The sequence below is a fragment of the Mustela putorius genome, unplaced genomic scaffold, assembly GCF_011764305.1.
Source record: "Mustela putorius furo isolate JIRA1106 unplaced genomic scaffold, ASM1176430v1.1 tig00000145_pilon_pilon_pilon, whole genome shotgun sequence".
In the NCBI taxonomy this organism is placed as follows: Eukaryota; Metazoa; Chordata; class Mammalia; order Carnivora; family Mustelidae; genus Mustela; species Mustela putorius.
Window position 1 is genome coordinate 36,440,855 of NW_025421294.1, and position 20,469 is coordinate 36,461,323.

General features: G+C 48.5%; 1 long non-coding RNA gene across 1 annotated transcript; it reads right to left on the minus strand.

Moving 5' to 3' along the window:
* Positions 1 to 627: 627 nt before the first annotated feature.
* On the minus strand, positions 628 to 20,424 carry LOC101689329. Its single transcript, XR_198356.3, has 4 exons — positions 20,172 to 20,424; positions 19,399 to 19,547; positions 16,608 to 16,723; positions 628 to 3,138 (listed from the first exon to the last, which is right to left on the minus strand). It is a non-coding gene; the product is annotated as an uncharacterized LOC101689329 (long non-coding RNA).
* Between the last annotated feature and the right edge of the window lie 45 nt (positions 20,425 to 20,469).

Below are 20,469 nucleotides of genomic sequence, written 5' to 3' on the forward strand. Positions count from 1 at the left end.
GAGCCGGGCAGAGGAGGGCCTGGGTGGTAAGTGACCCACCTTTGCTCTATTCTTAAATGGCCTGTCTTTAAAAATAGCCTACAGCTGCCCCAGGTTTGACCCCTAACATTTCTTAAACTTAATTGCAAATTAAATTACTGTCTCAGCAATTCCATAGGCTTCCTACTGTAGCCTAAACCCAGCAATAAAAGCAGAAAACAAATGGAATTAGAACTTGTAGTCTGCAGAGGTGCTTTTGGGATGTGGACGGAAGGACTCAGGAGTAACCCTATTTAGCATAAACGAGGCAGTGGAACTCAGTCTGAAGGAGCTCCAAGGTCACGTCCATCCTGCTCCGAGTCACAGGAGTAAGAGCCAGGCAGTTCAGTCACTGTCCTTCAAGGAACAGAGCAGCAGAGAAACATTAGGACCAGGAAGCCTGGCCTGTCATCACCTCTAAGGGCCTGGACACCATACCTATTTAGTGAGCACCTACTATGTGCTGGGCCATGAGTCAGTGGCTCTCAACCTCTCTGGTCTTCAGATGCCTCTACATGCTCAACATTTATTGAGGAATGACCCCAAAGTGCTTTTGCTGCTAATTTGCCAAATAAGAAATTAAAATTGAAGAACTACACAAATGTTCAGTCGTTTATTTATTTAAAAATAACAACAAACCCATCACATGTTAACACGTCACATATTTTATGAAATAAAAATATTTTTGATTGTACAAAAACTCCAGTTTACGGAATGAAAAAGTTCAGTGAGAGGAGCGACATTGTTGGACGTATCTTCAAATATCTTCAACATCATCCAGCCCAATGGAAGACGGCTGGATTCTCAGATCGGCTTCTACACTCAGGCTGGTTTGATAGCTTGCTCTGGTTCCAGTTAAAATGCACATACATAGCTAGAAAAGGGAGCAGTATCTGAATAGCCTTTTCAGATAACACTGGATATTCTTTGGTACTACAGACACACTTGACAAGTCTGGGTTAAGGTTTGCTGTGATGTAAAGTCTGAAACCGTGTTGCTGAACTTTTCTTCTCTGCCACCATAAAATCCATCAGTCTTGCACTTTTTTTTTTAAAGATTTATTTATTCATTTCAGCGGAGGCAGGGGGGGCACATGCGTTGGGGGTAGGGGGACCAATGGAGAGGGAGAGAGAGTCTAAAGCAGACTCCGTGCTGAGCGTGGAGCCTGACGCAGGGCCAGATCTTGTGACCCCGAGTTCAGCACCTGAGCCGAAACCAAGAGCTGGATGCTCAACTGACGGCACCGCCCAGGCGCCCATCTTGCACTTGGAACTGTCTTTCACCCATGTGAAACCTTGTAACATTTGGAATGTTCATAAGAAAACAACAGCTTCACAGACTCATGCAGAATTTCCAAACATTTACACATGTCACTATACAGCATCAAAAATTCTAATTCACTAGTATCACTGGAATTCTCTTGTAGGACATGTAATGAGAAGATGTTGAATGCAGAATGGCAGAAAAAGTTTTCCAAACTTCTGATTTTCACCTAGCTTGAACTTTCTATTGGTAACAAATACTGCTTTCCTTAAAGTGACAGGCTCAATAATTCATTTTTGAGAGGACATCTGCCAATGCCCAAATATGAAAGACCACCCTGTGTGTCAGCTGTCCTTTCAAGTAAAGAGCACGTGTCATGAAAAAGCCATGGCTAATTCAGCTTACAATTCAATCACACACATGCTTTTCCTCGACCTTACCTACAACCACTGTGCTTTCCTATGTGGCCAAAGTGCTTAGATGTACTTCCCACTTTAATTTATACAGATTATTGAAAAGGCAAGGGTCGGGATATCATAAAGTGAATCACTTCACTGCCTCATTAAGGACATTCTTAAGTGAAATTGGCATGTGTTTTAGCACAACCGTATGACAGTGATGGGTATAACAATTGCTTGTACATTTTGATGTCATAGCCTCAACTGAAACCAATACCAGCAGCTTTACCCACCACTGCTACAAATGTCAATAGAATGAACAAGGTAAAGACTTGTGAACACAGTTCTGACCTCAAGAACCCCGGGAAAGAGTTTTGCAGACTCCCAGGAGTCTGCAGGCCACACCCGGAGAGCTGCTAAGCTAGGGGAGCACAGCAGATATTAACTGTACCTCCAGAATCTTCCCAGCGGTCCAAGATAGACCATAAGCAGACATGATTATCATATGACGCGATGGCAAAGAGCGCAATCTGTTTCGCACTGTAGAGACTGGCGAAGGTTTCACAGTGTAGGGAACTTTTGAAATGGCTCTTGAGGGTTAAGTAGGAGTTTTGTCCAGAAAAAGAAGGTGTAACTCTACATTCCCAATTTCAGGACAGGTCCTAGGAAGGTGCAACCTTTGGAAATAGGTATAAAGATGAAGATAAACAGGACCATTCATATGATTAATAAAAATCATACTGGTCACCATCACGGAGCACCTACCATATACCTCACACTTCACATAACGTCCTTATATGTCATTCTCTCTAAAAAAAAACCTATGAATTACACGTAAATATCTCTTTGTTTAGGGAAGGTGGGTAACTTCCTCAAGAACATGGAGCAAATTCATAAGGAAAATCAAGATTAAAAAAAGGACTGCCTGCATTAATGTACGTCAAGTGCTCAGAAGACCGCCTGGCATACAGTAAACAATCTGTGTGAGCTGCTTTCGTTGTTGCTATTGTCATAAGAATTACTGTTGTGACGTATCGATAAGGGTGGAGGAGTGAGCATATTCCTGCCTGGTATCAGTTGCATGACCCACTTTCCAACAGTTGAGGGCAGAGGCTCTGTTAGCAGCATGCATTCTGAGCAGGTCTAGAAGCACAAAAAGATGTCCAGATATTTCTTTGGTTTTCCTACAAGCAGTTCTATTCCTGAGGGCTGATTCAGCTGGGTCCCTCTGTTCAGTGCCACCTGCCTGCCAATCCTGCATGGACCAGAGAAGCCTGAAGACAACGGAACAGGCCCCACAGCCCTGTCCCCAGGAAGGCCCCCCGGCACTCAGAGCCCTGCTGAGAAACACGGTGAGGTTGGCCTTGTTTCAGACAAGTCTCCTTCCTTTTTCAGCTCCCACCCAGCCACCTTCTGCAGGCTCCTTGGATGAGGCGGCCCATTCTATCCTGTCTGGCCCCTGAAAACAGAAAAATAATCAGTGCATTAAACTTTGATCTCTGCTGCTGTCACTCTAACAGGCAGGCCAAGAGAGCTCCCCGGCTCCGGGCTCTGTGCTGCCTGAAGCAGGCTGGCGGGCTGTTGTCAGCGCGCTGAGTCTGTCAGTCAGGTTAGCAAACAAAGCGCCCCACGATGCCAGCTGCCCCGGGTTTGGTTACTCTGTTCTCAGTACGTGAGGAGCTCTCGGCATTGTGTGAGTTCTGAGGACGGAATGTTGTGTGCGAGCTCCAGAGGGCAACTCGGGAAAATCAGTCACATTGGGGCTTCCCACATCCTACTTCCAAATGCTTCTCGCCCGCAGGGACCTCGACTAGAGAGGGAGAACAACTCCGTGTGAAGACTTCACGGAGGCAATTCGTCATTTCCAATGCATTTTATCCTCTTTCTGAGGCTCGTATAAATGTTCTGCCTGATGCAGCCCTGGGGGTTCAGTTTCTATGGCCTGGGCTCAGCTGTGACGGTGAAGCTCACGCCTTCTACACGTCAGCTGCTGGAAGCGACACTTCTCATCCATGAGTCAGTTTCATGCAGGGCGCAGCAATTGGGAAGACTCCGGATAAATCAGCTGTCCTAGCATCAGGCCCAAGGCCAGTGTGATGGGACTCCGCAGTGTGAGTGCTCCGACTCCTCCATCTCCCCCATGGGCTCTGTTTGCCATCAGACTTGGCTGAAATGAACTGAGGCTAGAACCAGTATTTTGGGGGTGTCTCTACTTGCACTAGACCTTTTACCCACGCATTATCCCATTTCATCCAGAAAGCAGCCCTGAAGTAGGGACCATCACCCCCAGGGACAGGCGATGATACAGAGGCCCAACCTGTTGATCAGCTTGCCCGGGTCCGCCAAGTCTAGAGCAGAAGAGGATCCAGATTCAAGTCAGTGTGAACTCCAAGTCCATGCCTGATCTGTCACCCACATTGCTCCCACAGCACTAGGATACCTGGGTCTCCTGGGAGTGCTGAGGGAAACATCGGTAAGTGAGCATGAGTGAGGACTGGTTACTTCCAGTGAGAGAAAGCGGGGAGAAAAGGTCCAGTGCCAGAAAGACATAAGGGCAAGTGGGCTGCCATGAGGAGGAGACGGGCAAGAAAACAAGAAGGCAGGTCTACACAGTGCAGGAAGGGGAATCTGGGGAGTGATGGGTTTGTCCAATGATTACAATCAAGAGTGACCACCCTTCCAATTCCAGATCATTCCAAATTCCAGATCATTCCAAACTCCAAGGCTTAGCTAAAGCACCACCCTATCTACGGAGCCTTCCTCCAGCCCACAGTGACCCTGATGTTTAGTAGCATTTGTGGCCTGAGGCGCCCTCTCCGGCTGTGAATTGCATACAGACAGTCATACTGTGGTCTGTGTCCAGACAGAAAGCTCCCATCACAAAGGAGGTTCCCGCTGAGAGAGGAAGTTGCTAAAAGGGAGGATGCTGTCCTCTTTATTCCTCTCTTCTTCTTCAGAGAACCCAGAAGACTGGCAAAAACAAACATAGGCCCAAGTCAATAGATGTGGTGTTGAACTGTTCCCATTTTAGAGAGAAAACAAAGGAACTCCTATAAACGAGGTCAGCTGCTCCTGTGTTTTCTGATTTCCAACAGTAAGTCTCCTGATGGCGACTACACCTCAAATCGAAGGCAAATAAATATGGACTGACTTATAGGAGGAGGAGTGGGGAGGGAGGAAGAAAGGAACAGGAAAGAGGAGGTGGGGGGGGGAAGGGAGAAAGCTGAGGGGGAGGAGAAAGAAGGGAGAGACAAGGAGAAGAAGAAGGGGGGATGGAGAAAAGGGGAGGAGATAATGGGGGGGAGGGGGAAGAGTTGAGGAGAGGAAGGAGGGGGGAAGGGTGGAGGGAGAGGAAATGAGGAGGGGAAGGCTGAGGAGGAGGAGGAGGATGGGGAAGATCTGAGGAGGGAGAGGAGGAGGAGCTGGGGGAGGAGGAGGGTTTTGCACTGGAATGGGACATAGAGCTTAAAACTGAAATGGGTACAAAATCAGATTGATGACAGAAATAGCACTCTTTTTTCAAGCATGAATTCTATTTTGCCTAATCTAAAAAGAGATTTTTTTCTGAGATACAAACCTCCCCTTCTGTGCCTGCTTCACCAAGATGTAGGTATAATTGACTTCATCGAGTATGAAAACCTAACCCACCACAGAAGGAACTACATTCGGGGCTCTGTCAGGTTCATCTCCACAGAAATCTGGTGACAAAGCCAAATCTTGACGCAGAACAGACACCAGAATTTGCAGCCCAGCCGTCTCTCACGTGGCCCGGCCCAGCACTGGGCTGGCGCTCCAAGCACGCAGGCGGGCGGGTTCCCAGCCGACAGCTAACACCCTGGGGGCCTCCCGTGCCCGCTGTAGTGTTTGGCGTGGGAGATGCTTCACGAATGTCTCACCCGTTCACATCTCTGAGTTTACAAACGCAGTCCATGACCGTCAAACTTAACCACTTTCATTAACCTCAGGATTCACCAGCTCATCTCCAAACAGGCCAGATTAGAGACTTTCTCTACAACATGGTTTTCATATTTATTCTTTCTGGCCTGTATTATTAATAATAATGAACCTCACAGATGATTCGAGGTCCCTTGGCTGCCTGACCCCAAGTGGGCAGCCCTTTGCGTGCTGACTAGTCATGGCAACACGGTGTGGGGACCCCAGATCCGACTTCCAGGGGGGATGCAGGTCTTCATGTGACACAGATCAGAGCAAAGGAGACTTGGTCATAAGGGTGAGTGCAGGCTGGGGGCCCGGAGGACAGGCTGACCATGGAGCTTACTTGACTCCCGTCCCATTCAGGACACAGCTTGGGAAAAGCCTCTCTGACTTCAGCAGCCTCTATCACTGGCAGCCAGCACCAGCGCGCACTCCACACAGGGTGGGCTGCAGGAGAGCCTGGTGGCAGGCATGACCCCAAGGCCAGCAGGAGACATGCACTTTTAAGAAGTTGGGCCATACATAACAATGTGGAGACTGGTGGAGCCGCCTCTCCATTTTGTACAGTCTGTCCTCTAAAGCAGGCCAAGCAGGTGCAGGACACAGAGGGGGCTGCAGGAAGCCACCAGTCAAAGTATTCCAACCCTACCTCACGTTCTGGACTCCAGGCCTAGCACCAGTCCTCTGGATGGGCTTCCTGTGGAATGACTTCTCCAATGAACCCAGCCGCTGCCCCTGTCCCACTACTCCATCAGCTGTGGACATGCTAACCCGCTGGGCAGGCTCGTTCTCCCTTCCGAACCTTTATACGATTGCTCCCCCTCAATGGGACCCTCTTTCCTCAGGTCTGAGCACAGGCAGCTTCTTCTTCTTCTTAGGTCTCAGTTCAAACAACATCTCTCAAAAGAAGCCTTCCCTGACCACCTCCTGATCTGAACCCCAAAGGATTTTGATCTTGATTTTGTTTATTTCTTGCTTGCTTGTAAGCTCCAAAAACCAAGCGCATGCCACCTTTCCCTTACTCCCTTAGCCCAAATCCCACAGGGTGGTACACAGGAAGGCCCCCGATAGACACTGGTTCAGATCAATGAATAGCGACTGGGTGACTGAGTGAATGCTTCTGTTCAGTTAAATAGTGAGGACCAATCCAGCTTCCTGGGGGGCCATTCAATGCCAGACCTGTCCTGCAATGACACTAATCCCAAGTTCCCTGGGATGGTGAGGCCAAAGCTCTCAAGAACTTCCAGGTCAGGATGGGCTCTGGGTCCAGGTCCTGGTTACGTTATTTTTATTCAACACTGACTAATTCACAGCTTCCCTCTAAGTGGCCACCATGGTGACTCCCGTTTCACAGAAAAGGAGTCATACTTGGGGAGATTAAGCAACTTGTTCAAGAACTTTGGCTATAAAGCCAAAGACCTCATTTGCTCTCCCTGGCAACCCAGGGCTCAAACGCCTCTTTCCCACTTCCCTATATAGCCATGTGGCCATCTGTGAGACCATGCCCAGAGGGGGCAATGCAGGGAAGAGAGCTGATCTCTGACAGAGCTGCCCCTCTTCCCTCACCCAACAAGTATCCACCAGGCCCTTGCTCAGCGCAGGTGCCAAGGCCAAGGGACTGAGCCCCACCCACCTGCAGCAAGCCACACCACAGTCTCCTTCTAGAAAGATTTTCCTTAATTAAAGGTAATGAAAATTCTTCCAGTTTTGAGATTTCTTAAAATTCCTTGGGAGTGGAGGCTGGTGGTAGACAGTGTGTGGAGTGAGCACCTAGAGTCTACAAGCAGGGGAGAGATTTCAGGCTAGGGGGTGGCAGGCTAGGGGGTGCTTGGCCACAGGCAAGCTGGCTAGGCAGGCTGTCCTTCCAGGGAGGGCTTGCCCCAGTTTGGAGCCACTTCCTCCCCAAATTCTGACTTCCCAGCTCTCCAGCCGTGAGCTCTGGACCCTGGCAGAGGACCAGAGGGCACTGGTGTGGGGAAATGTGCTCTGCTCAGCATTTTGTAGCAGGTCCTGGAGCAGAGGCACCCAGAGCTCTGCGGAGACACTGGAATTTTTCAATTTGAAGCCCAAAGTTCCGTTCTTCCTCTCTCTCTTTCTTTCATGCATTCATTCCTGGCAAATTGCGCATTCTCTCCCCCTCCCCTGGTGAAGCCCATTGTCATTCCGGTGGCATTTCAGCCCACTGCAGGCATAGCGGAGGCTCCCTCTTCCAGATTTCTCTGTCGAATCGCTGGCAAGGACAAAGACGTTAGGAGCAAGATTCGGTAACTAGCTTTTTAATTTCATGGCCGGAGGTTGTCAGGACAGTGAAGAGAAAATTGCCAACGATTCAGAGAGCAGCCCATGAATCTGGGGCAGAGAAGGCAAGAACAAGGGACACTTCAGCTGGGGGGGGTGGGGTGGGTGGTGGGGCTGGGTGCTGGCAGCCACTCAGATGAGAAAGTTCTCTTCTTCCAAATTTCTTTCATTTGGATCCCATGTTAATTTAAAAAGATCAATTCAGCAATTTTTCACCCTTCTGCAATAAAGTGTTTCAGATGGCTGAGAAAGCGAAAAGAAGTGTACTCTGAGGATCCTTCTCTCATGGTGGTGGGGGGCGGGGGTAAGGGATCAGGTGATCACAGGTTGCTATGAAATGGGGCTTGTAGCTTTGAAGGAGAGTTGCTGTCTTTCCAGATCATTTTTGCCAATTTGGATGACACCACAAGTATGCCTCCGGGTTAAGACTCACTGTCAGAGTGGAAAAAATGTGCCTCCCGACCCCCAGCTCAGCGAGAGCTGCTGTGTGGCTGTGCGTCGGGAGGTCTCCTTCTCTGAGCTCTGGAAATTGAGAGAACTGAAGAAAAGAATCCCCAGTATCTTTTCCCACCTTTATGCTTCTCGGCTTTTTCCGAGCTCATCAGGAATCCTCTCATTGCCTTAAACGTGAAGTCTCTGGTCTCTTGGGCAGAATCTCAGATGGGTTGGAACCGAGAGGACGGAGCTGCGACTACGCAGGAGGTGAGTGACAGAAGCGCATCAGGAAGGGCGGCCTCCATTCTACAGTCCTGCCACCCCAGCGTCCCTGGCTGGATCTGCTCAGCGAGGTCACGCTTCCAAGGATAAAGGGTAAACTCACACTGGGGGTTCGATTTGTGGTTCCCAGAATGCTCCCAAATGCATTCCCTTTCAAATACATTCCTCGGAACTACCTGCTAAGTGAGGGTGTATTATTTGCTGTGTATTACTGATAAAGAATGTATGATTCACGTGCCTAAAGGTGGTCCAAGTCTGAGCAGAACCCCTGAGCCCAGTCCCCTCTGGCTTGCTTTGGGCTAAGATAGAGAAGGTTTGCTCTTGGGGAAGCAACTCATTCAGGGGAAGAGAAGCTAGTCACATCCCACCTGTGCCTCCCCCCTGCCTCCCTGCAGCCTCACAACCGCCCCTAAATGCCCGTTTTGGTCCAAGGCTCCTAGTCTCCAGCAGCATGATGCTGGGTGATTTAAACTGAAAGGGAATTTACAGAAAGATACTGGGCAGCTCACAGAACATATGGGAAAGCTGGAAAATGAGGCTTAGGAAGCAGGCAAGGAAAAAGGGAGGTCACACAGCCAGAAGCATAACCCAAACCCTTGCTACAGAACCAGCCCAGCACTGTCTCCGCAGCAGCTGCTAAGAACACCCAGCCTCTGGCCACCGCCCCCCGCCCCACCTCCGTCTGGGCTGGCCTTGGCCCTTGAGCTGCAAGGGAGGCTGGGAAAGTGGGTGTGGATCTGGCATTTTCACCTGTACACTTTGCTCAGAGGGCAAAGACCCAAACAGGAAGGGCACTGGGACGCCTGGCAACCACAAATGGTCAGGTAGGCTGCATAATGTTGTGATCACATAAAAATCCTAAATCTGAGTGGCTTCAAACATTAAACGATTCTTTCTCCTTCACTGTGTCTATGAACCAAGGGCCAGCTGGGAGCTCGGCTCTAGGTCACTCTTGACCTAGATCTCGGGCGGACAGAGCACCCACCATTTCAAATACTGTCCACTGTCACCCCGACAGAAAGGGAGAGTCAAAGCAGCAATCTTTTTTTTAAAGATTTTATTTATTTATGACAGAGATAGCAAGAGAGGGAACACAAGCAGAGGACCAGGAGGCAGCAGGCACAGGGAGAAGCAGGCTTCCCACTGAGCAAGGAGCCGGATATGGGGCTTGATCCCGGGATGCTGGGATTATGACCTGAGCTGAAGGCAGACACTTCACGACTGAGCCACCCAGGCGCCCCCAAAGCAGCAATTTTTAAAGGCCCAAGTCCAGAAGGGGCACGTGTGACTTCTACTCATGGGTCATTGGTTGGACTACTCACATGGCCCCGCCTTGGGGCCAGCAGGTGCAACCCTGCCTCGAATGTAGGAGGCAGACAGCTGGGAATATCTTGAGAATAGCATGAGTGATGCCCACCCACAGTCCACCACCTGAAGCCTGACAACCACAGCCCATCTAGGGAAAGAGCAGAAGAAATGACACTACAACAGACCAGAGCTTCATTCTAGGTAGAGCTATGAAGATCTGTGTATTCCCCTAGTATCCCCAGAGGCACAAGGAATCCCCACTTTGGGGTGCGGTCACAGAAGGCAGTCCCCTCAAAGCGCAAGAGGCAGCACCAAACGTCCAGAGCTCAGCTGACAATGAAGCACCAGACGCCCTGGGAGGAATTGGAGCAGGAAGCCAAGAGCAGCTCCTGGAGCTGAGGCAGCCTCATTCTCCCTCTCAGGCTCCTGACCACTGAGCCATCTCCCCAGAGAGATGGGCACCTCTCCGTAGCTCTACTTTCTTTTTGGAAATAAACACTTTGCGTACAACTGGCTGACAGGCAGCAGGAGCCAGGACATCTACAGGCCGCTGGGACCTAATCCATTTCAGCCACAGAGAGATGAAGGCAAGCAGAGCCCCAGAAAAAGGCAGAGAAGCCAGGTGCCAAGAGCGAGGGTTGGCCTGCCTCTCTGAAGGGCCTCACACACCTGGGTCCGACGAGCCCCACAGCCCTCCCTAGAATTGTAATGTTGACACTTCTAAAAGGAGTGAGAACAATTACTCTGATAACAGACTAAACACTAAAACTCCAGTCACCCAGCGCAGGGAATACAGTTGTAGCTTCTGAGAGAAATGGGAGGTACATAGATACAGCACAGACCACTAGTTTCCTCCCTGTATACATGTGCCACTCCTTCCTTAATAATATGAACCCTAATTTTTAACTAGAGACTCTACCAGAAAGCTCCAAGATGAAGGTCAGGAGACTAGGGCAGCCATCTTGGATCACAAGGCAGCACTTCTAAGATGGTGGAGCTTAGGGTGGTCATGGAGCCACTGTATCTGCCCAGCACTGCCTTCCTCCAGACTTTTACATAAGACAAGCTCTTGCACAAGCTACTGCTATTTTGTGGTTAACAGTTATTAGCAGCAAAACACAACCGTGAACAGCTGTAGCATAAAGCAGGAAAGTCATGTTAACCACTCTTGTCTTCAAGGGAGCGTGGAGCTTGTTAAAAGGATCACCTTCCTGTTTGGATGACCTTCTTGATCGGCTCGGAGATGCAAAAGTCAGCCTAGGGCTGTTTGCAAAAAGGAGCTGAAGAACTGACTTGCAGAGGATCCCATCACAAAAAGTTGGCATTCTGTTGGCAAATCATGAGGGTGGGAATGAAGAGGCGACAGGGCAGAGGGAGAGGAGCCAGGAAATAATAAGTTGGCCAGAGGCTAGCGCACTCATGAGGAGAAAAAGCTGACCATGAATCCCTCAGGACATGGAAAGTCCTCTGAGAACAAGAAGGTTGAAAGGACAATTTGCAGTTTGTTTTCAACGTTGCTGAAATGTCAATACTTCCTCTGACACCTCTGGAATTTCGGTCAGCATCAAAGAATCAAGACGCTGAGTTTCATACAAAAATCCAGGAGCTACGATGAATGTGGTAGAGGAAGGAACTCCAAAGCAGAGGTGACCATGGAGATTCTGCAGAAATCATGCAACGGGTCAGGCAGGGCCCAGGATGGCCAGGGTGGAGGCAGCAGGGTAGCGGTCTTTGACAGCTCCCAAGGGGCAGTAGCCCCAGCCAACACCTGCCCCATGAGAAGACTCCTACAGGCTCCTCACTGGTCTCCCTGCCTCTAGCTTCACCCAGTCCTACCATGCTGTGTGCTGTCCTAGAGAAAACTGCATATCGGATGCCGGTCCTGCCCTATTAAAAACACACAGTGCCCACTCCAAGGTCAAATTCACCCTCTGTAATGGTAGCATTCGGGGCTCTAGCCTATTTCATCAACCTCACCTCTTGCTGGTCCCCCCCAACCCCAGGCCCCATGTGGAATACAATGTTCTTTAGCCCCACAGAGCTCACGGGCTTGAAACTCTTTTCAGAATACATTGGTGTTCTTCAGGCGTCTGAGCCTTTGCCCAAGCTGTACCTTCTGCCTGGGACTCGGAGCCTCTCCCTTCTCTCTGCCTACTTATCCAGGAAATGTTCTTAATCACAACACAAAGGAGTTTTGGCTGATTTATGCAGTGAACATACAAAGTAAATGACACATGGCTCCCGGAATCTCTGGGAGGGCCAGAGAGCCAGGGTTGAGGGTGGACAGGAGCCACACTCGAAGTCACACTACGGATTGTTGCCTGGCAACACCACAGCCCCGATGCTAGGACAGACAAGACAGCAGGTATCAGACCCATGCGGGACTGCCACCATGGCTCCCTCTGACAGGGACAGCACATCCCCCCGCCCCCCGATCCCGCTTCCTCACATGCTCCCCGCTGTGTCAGACCACCTGGCTGGCTGGCCACAGATGGCTGGAGGCAAGGCCACATGTTTAGGAAGCTAAGAAGTCAAGTCCCTGCGCTCTACATTTCCCACCAAGACTTATAAGCTGGGGATCTTCAAAGGAGCTCCTTCTACACGGAATGGCAAAAGCTCACTGCTCTCACTAGGACCCTTCTCGAATAGTGTCTCCTTTGTCATATCCCCAAGGCGGCCTCGAGCCATTACCTGCGCCCTCTCTCTTCCCCCTACACCTCCCTCCCTCCCCAGGCACTCTACTAATGATCTTCCTCCAGTTTTTGAACTCCTCCAGGACGAGGACCAAGGCCATAGTTCATGTGGGTATCTCCCCTCTCTTTCCTCTACCCATCGGGACCTAGAACAGAATGCAGATATCATTGTTTCCAGGCGAACAAATAAGTGGTTTAGCTCCACTATCAAACATACATACTTCCAGGAGAACCATGGGTAATAAGAATGATGGCAAACTGAGCACTGCACTGATTTCCATCCTGGTGCTTTATATGCCATATTTTATTAATTCAAAAAATTATAGCAAGTAGGGATGATTTGGATCCTCTCTGTTTTGCAGGTGGGGAATGTGAGGCCTATTAGGGAAATTAAGTAACCTGTTAAAGACACTCAGCCCATCCCACTGACCTGGGCCCCAAACCCATGGCTACCTCATAGGGTTGGCCAGAGAAGGCAATGCAAGGAAATTAGGGGGATGGCCCAGCACTCATTTCCTCTGTAAGACCATGGACACCTTCTAGAGCCTTCTTGCCTACTTTGTCTCAGGAGAGGGTAAAGACACACATGGTATGGGAGCTCCCAGGAGCTCCCCCACGTGCCCCTGTCCCTGAGCCCAGAAAGATATGAATGTCCCAGTATAGTCTGGAATGCCCAGCAAAGCAGCCACCAGGGCAAGGGGGTGGGGAATAGGGGACAGCTTGTAGAGACAGAAGGAGGGGTGAATACAGCAGGTTGTCATAGGGCAGGGCAACTCAACCACCCAAGGGCCACATTAAGCGACTGCTCTCTCTGCCCTGAGAAAGCTTCCTGAGCTCAGGAACAATAAAATCTACATGCACATACCTCCTCACCCCTGCAAGGGCCCTTCCCTGTCCAACAAACTGCCACTGGTCTTCTCTCTAGAACAATCACAGGTAGCTCATATCTAGAACTTAGCACCTGACAGGCACTGTCTCACATAATTCTCACAACATCCTTATGAGGTAGGTTCTGTCACTACTGTCATATGACATGGGAGGAACCTGAGCTCCAACAAGAAAGACGACCCATAATTCATAGCTGCAATGTGGCGGGCCAGAATTCCATCCCCAGCCTGTCTCCAGAGGTCACAGTCCTCCTACAACTTTATAGAAGGTGAAATCCAGGCTTCAGAATCAGGCAGACCTAGTCTGAGCTTTGATTGCGACTTCCCCTCTCTACACCTTAGTGTCCTCATCTGTAAAACGAGAAGAACGTCTGTCTGCCTCGCAGAGTGTTTGGCCCAACTACAGGCCGCAGGGGTTTGGAGCTCCCTTCAGGGCCAGTAGAGAGTAGGCACTCAATAAATATGACTTCCCTTCCTCTGGCCAGAGCACCCTGCGGTTCTGTCTCTCCGCCCATCATAAATTTTTGGAATTTCAGCTGTGTTTCCATGAAGATCCAGCACAGCCTAAAGCTGGCTCTGCTCTCAAAAATGGAAGGGACCCTCTGCCTCCCCCCGCCCCCGGTCTCCACAAGAGACCGCTGCTTGCCTTGGCAAAGCCTGGCTACAGAAAGTGGGCCCCGGGGCGCCTGGGTGGCTCAGTGGGTTAAGCCGCTGCCTTCGGCTCAGGTCATGATCTCAAGGTCCTGGGATCGAGTCCCGCATTGGGCGGGCTCTCTGCTCGGCAGGGAGCCTGCTTCCCTCTCTCTCTCTCTCTCTGCCTGCCTCTCCATCTACTTGTGATTTCTCTCTGTCAAATAAATAAATAAAATCTTTAAAAAAAAAAAAAAAGAAAGTGGGCCCCAAAAACCCAACACCAGGCCTTTTTCTGCCTCCCCTGGACCCATCATGGTGTGGTATGGGGCTGGGGGATGTCAGGGGAGCCACTCTCCGGGGCCTTGCCATTCAATCCTCCAATTTACATATTATCTCCAAATAAGGCTAAATATACAGTCACAGAGAAACACCAAAGGGATGAAGAAGACAACTGCCACACAGCTTTTAACTTTATCTGATGGTTACACCTCAGAGCATGGGGCACACTTATGAATTTATACACATCACATATGTGCTAAGCCTGTATTATCTTAGAAGCAGCACAATCCCTGCACTGTTCTGTCACTACTGTCATGTGACATGGGAGGAACCTGAGTGATGTGTGTGTGAAAGATGTTTGATTGTTAAGCACTGACACCTCTCAAAGAAGGCTCTTCTGGCCACCCTGGTCCAACTCCCTTCTTTTGACAGACTAGAGATATGAGGGTCAGAGAGGAGATATCACTGACATATTCAAGGGAACCCTTCCCAAAGGTAATTGCTTTTAGGTCAAAGTGGCCGCCTTGGAATGAGGGTGGGGGTTGGGAGGCAGAGCTGGGGACAGAATGACTGGAAGAAGCTAAAATCCCACAGGCTGAAGATAATCACCATCTCTGGCCTATTGATGGCACTGGAAATTTCCACCCAAAGAGACCAGAGTCCCCAACCCTGACCCATTGTCAAAACCTTCCAGGAAACTTGTTTAAAAATGCAGATGGCCTTGACCCACCTCTAGGGACTGCTTCTGTAGGTTTGGGAGGGATGGCCGAGTGACTCTTGTTTTTAATAAGGCAATTTGGATGGCTATCAAAATTGAAGAAGGACTGACAGAAGTTGTCTCAGAGGGGGCACCTACATCGTAAACGAGGTTGATGTACAATCATTTCTAGACAGGAGCTGAAGGGATGGGGCCTGGCATTCAGTCAGTCACTCACTCGGGAGTTCTTAGCATTCAGTTACTTCACAGATGATGGACTTAGTGGAGGAATGGGGTCACGATTGTGTCTGTCAGAATGGACTAGGGTCTGCTGCACTAACAAACAATTCCAAAGGCTCAGTGGCTTCCAACCAGTTTCTCACTCCTGCTATGGGTCTACTAGTAGCCAGTGGGGCCTCTGCTCCATGTCTCCTCACTTTGGGGCCCAGGATGACAGTTCAGTTGCTATCTGAAACCATGCCAGTTATCACGAGCAGATGGAAAGAGAATTCTTGGAGGGTCTCATGTTGGTATTTAAATGTTCTGGCCCAGAAGTATCACAAGTCACTTCTGCTCACAAGTCACTGACTAGAACAAGTTACATGGCCCCAGCTGACCCTTAGGGTCTTTTTCATGTGCCCTCATGCTAGAGGAGGAAGGGGGGTTGCTTCTATCAGCAAGGCCAGGCTTTCCCAGGAGCTTCCGCAGATACCTCTCTGACCAGAAGCGGGACCTATGGTCACCCCCCCATAGGTGACCAGAGCAATAGGAGAACCTAGGGAAGGATGTTTTAACAGGGCTTGCTGCAGCTTCAAACAAAACTAGGTTCTGTTAGTAAAGAAGTAGAATGGATATTGGATTAGCAACTAGAAATAAATATGTAGTAGATCGGGAGCATCACAGGAGAATGAGAAATGGCGTGAGAAGTATGACGACAAAGACAGACTACGGGTCCAGACCCTAGCAGCAATAGCATGGAGGGCTTGACTATGAGCTTGGCTTTACTGAGCTCACCAGTTTAGAGGTCAGCTGAGTGGTTTCCTAGGTCATCACAAGATTAAAACTCCTAAAGTAACATGTACATTAATTCTGGATACCTATTAATCAAGATCTCTGCCCCACTCATAGACTATAACCGAGTACACCAGGGTGTTGTACCAAGACCATATCATTAGCTATTAAGGGTCTACTATGCACCAGGTTCTGCATAGATATGATGGCTGATTTTCAGGACAACAGAAGGTAGGTATTAATATCATCTCCATTTTACAGATGAGCAAACCGAGGCTCCAAAGGGTTCATGGATAACCCCAAGGCACACAGTCAATAAGCAGAGGTGCTATGTCCAAACCTAGCCCAGATTCCAAACTTCCCACTCCTTTCTCAATATGATCTGAGGTTGCCTCTTTCACCAGAAATCCTTTAGTAAAAATCATTCAAAATGACAATGTGTTAAAAACACCGGAGCCTGAAATGTTACCTGAGATGCATGTCCAGTAGGAAAGACGGTGATCGTACTGATCGGTGCTATGGACTCCTGCTTATTAAAGCCCTGGTTTTCAGTGTATATTTGGATCCATTTTGTCATTAGATATGCTGGAAAATATTAGAAAGAAACAAACAAAATGAAGCAGCGGAGATCACATGGTATAGATGGAGCCAACACGCTACAGACAGGCAATCTTGAGAAACTCTGGATACAGTTAATTAGGAAACGAACAGCTGTCCAGACTAAGAACTGGCAGAGCTCTCTGGACGGCGACACGGAAGCGAGAAGAAAAAGGGCTGCACCGTTAACATGAATAAGAATCAACCATGTGTCTACCCCAAGTGGCTATGGTGTCTAAATGCAGCCTTGCATTCAGTTCTTAGGGCTCTGCAATGCTCTTGCTTAGGGACCAGGATCTTGGATTACATGGTTGGAAGGTTACCAAGGCAACCCAAAGATTGACTTCTAACCTTGGGGTCTGCTTCCTGGCCTAGTCTCCTAGTCCATGTGGTCATAAATCACGGACCATTTAGACACATAATGCGGAGAGCTTACTGGACTGTAGCTGACCCCTCTGAATATTGGCTATATTCTGACATTTGCTTGAAGGCAGTATCAAAAATCTTAAACAGCCTTATCCTATACTTAGAAAAGCAAATTTCTCATTCATTCTTTTTTTTTTTTTTCCTCCATCATACATTTTCCAAGAGCCTATATATACCAGGCACTCTTCTAGGTGAAACAGACAATACCTTCAGGGAATTTAGAGGTCAGTGGGGAGACAGAGTTAAATTAAATAATGCCCCAACCCAGGGGTAGATCTGCAACTGAAATGTTACTAAACATTTGCTGAGGACCAGGAATTACACTAAGTGGATTGCCAAAATGGCGCTTAATCCTCTCCAAGGTCCTGAGGAGTAGAAGCTTGGAGATGTGATTCAGCTTTCCCAAAGCCACACTGTCCCAAAGTGACAACTGGAATTCCAATCCTGTACCACCTGATGCAAAAAGCCCTGCATGCACTTGGCTGCTTTTTACATATCTCCCTTGGCAACCTATAGATCTCAACTCTTTCCAGCTCCTGCCCTTTCTCCTTTGAGACTTGGACTTGGGCTGAATGGGGCTTCCATTCTTCTATGTAATCTTTGATATAAAAAATAGTCCAGAACCTAGTATGTCCAAGTCACTGGGATTGGGAAACTTGTTAGAGACCAATTTTAAAACTGAGACTCAACAATTATTTTCACCCGAAGAATACCTGAAAATGAGACTTCCTGGGCCAAAGTTAAAGCAATCATCTCCGTAGATTTTGCTAAAGGTCCTGGATTATCAACAGAGCAATGGTGCCCCCTAGTGCACTGCGTATTACACACTCCTTGACTGGAGATGAGAGCATCTTGATGATTTAAGTGGTGGCTTCCTATTTAGAAGTCTGGATGAATAATAAGCCTCCCTTAGGCTTGATCACCTTGACTGCACAAACCCCCACCCCACACCATTTATATCAATTCCAGAGGCAACGTCACAGATATATGGTGCACATCTTCTCACAGTTCAGAATTCCGCCACCTGGGACACACAAGGGTCCCCACACCAAGACTGCAAAACGGTGAACCACCCATTGCCAATCTCCAGGATCACTTTCCCATGAGAAATAAACTAATCCAGTATTTCCTGCTATAATGACTCCCACTTTTCTGGAGGTTGTGGCTTAGGGGATACCCACCCTCCACACACACACGCACTCTGACCTTATCCTAAACATACCAGAAACAGACAGGAACTTACACATTCACTTTGAACTAGGTTTTGTGCTTCAGGCGGGGGACACAGTAATGAACAACAAGGCGTGGTCCCAACTCTAAAGCTTACACTCTAGTAGGGGCAACAAGTGGCTAATGAGTCTATTAATTATTTACTTTTGATTATAATAACCGCTACAAGAGAGTCTGCTCTGAAAGTCTACATCTGTGAGACCAAAGGCAGATAGGTTCTGAGGGTCAGAAGAGGAAAGAAAGAAAGGCGTACAGTGCCAAAATAGAGAAAAGGCTGGGAAAAGTGATTAGAGAGTTTGGAAGAGAACAAACCTGGGGCACAAGCAGCCTGAATTGGGCTTCTCCTGGGGCAAAAGCTGGTTAAGTGTGAAGTCAGTCAGAATAGGCATTGGGTCAATCCAAGGATGGTGAGGTATTAAGAGAATGTCATTAACAGTAACATTTGTCATTAATTGAGAAAGACTGAGATGGATGTTAAAGGATGAGTATAAACTAACACCTGGAGGCACCTGGGTGGTTCAGTGGGTTAAGCCTCTGCCTTCAGCTCAGGTCATCGTCTCAGGGTCCTGGGATCGAGCCCTGCATCAGGCTCTCTGCTCGGCAGGGTGCCTGCTTCCTCCTCCCACTCCCTGCCTGCCTCTCTGCCTACTTGTGATCTCTATCAAATAAATAAATAAAATTTTTAAAAAAATAACTAACACCTGAATATTTAGTTTGAAGATTAATTTTAACTCTCTTGAGTAGGAAATGTTAACGAGGAGAGCATCCCAGACCTGTCCATTCTGCCTCTGCCCAGTAACCGATGGTGTTGCAGGATTTATTATTTACATCCCCTGCACTATTTATAAAAGATGAGGAAATAACAAAAGCTGACCTAATTGCTCCAGGTGAGCAGGAGTTGAGCCAATAATAGGCAAAAGGCTGAAAGGAAGAGAGGAGAGTGGTGACCTCCATGGGGTTCCCGTGGTGAACCAAGGCTAAAACCAAATCAGGATAAAAAGCCTTACCTAGTGTGTGATGCCCTCTAGATCTCAGGAGGTAGCATAGCTTGGGTTAAAAGCTGTAAGATTTGTACTCAGAAAACCTGAGTTCAAAGCCTCCTCTTCAGCCTCTAGCTATGTGACCAGAGCAACAAACTCTGTCTCCATTTTTGCATCTGTAAAACAGCAATAACAGTATCTGCTTTTTAGTTTCCTGTCAAGCACTGGGTGTAAAGGGCTTAGCATCATGCCTGGTACATTCCAATTACTCGATATTAGTTTCTTATTATTATCATCATTATTATTGACAGTGTCTATTATCTGGGACCAAATCCACACACGTTAAGAAATTGAGGGAAACTTTTATCTTCCTCGTCACAATGTTCTGTTATTCTCCAATTTTTTAAAAAAAGATTTTATTTGTTTATTTGACAGAGAGATCACAAGTAGGCAGAGAGGCAGGCCAAGAGAGAGGGGGAAGCAGGCTCCCCGCCAAGCAGAGAGCCTATGCAGGTCTCGATTCCAGAACCCCTAGATCATGACCTGAGCTGAAGGCAGAGGTTTAACCTACTGAGCCACCCAGGCGCCCCTATTTTCCAATTAAAAAAATATGCACTGCTATTAAATTTTAAGGAGGAAAAAGTACCTACACATTTTGACATAATATAAATTTGATTGGTCCACTGTTGCCCAAATTTCCCGGGCTCCTATTGTTCAAGGAGGGCGTGGGTGTGCACGTTTAAAGCAGACTCCTTGGCCCCAACGGAGAAATACTGAATCCGAACATCTCAGGGACAAACCTGTTACTCTGCACTTTTACTCAGTCCCACAGATGGTTCTCATAATCGGACACTGGCTGAGACGTGCTGATTCCAAGCGAACAAGTGACTGGTCCAGGAACGCCTGCGCAGGTTCTAGCAATCGTGAGCGCCTGAGCCTACAATTCCCACACTGCCCCACAAACTGGCGCCGGAGCCTTCCGGGAGTTGTAGTTTCCACCGCCAAAACGCTACCTATAAAAAAAGGCGGAGCTGACTGCCAAAAACTTCCCACCCCACAATGCAAAGACCGTTTGTGACGTCATCTGCACAGCGCCCG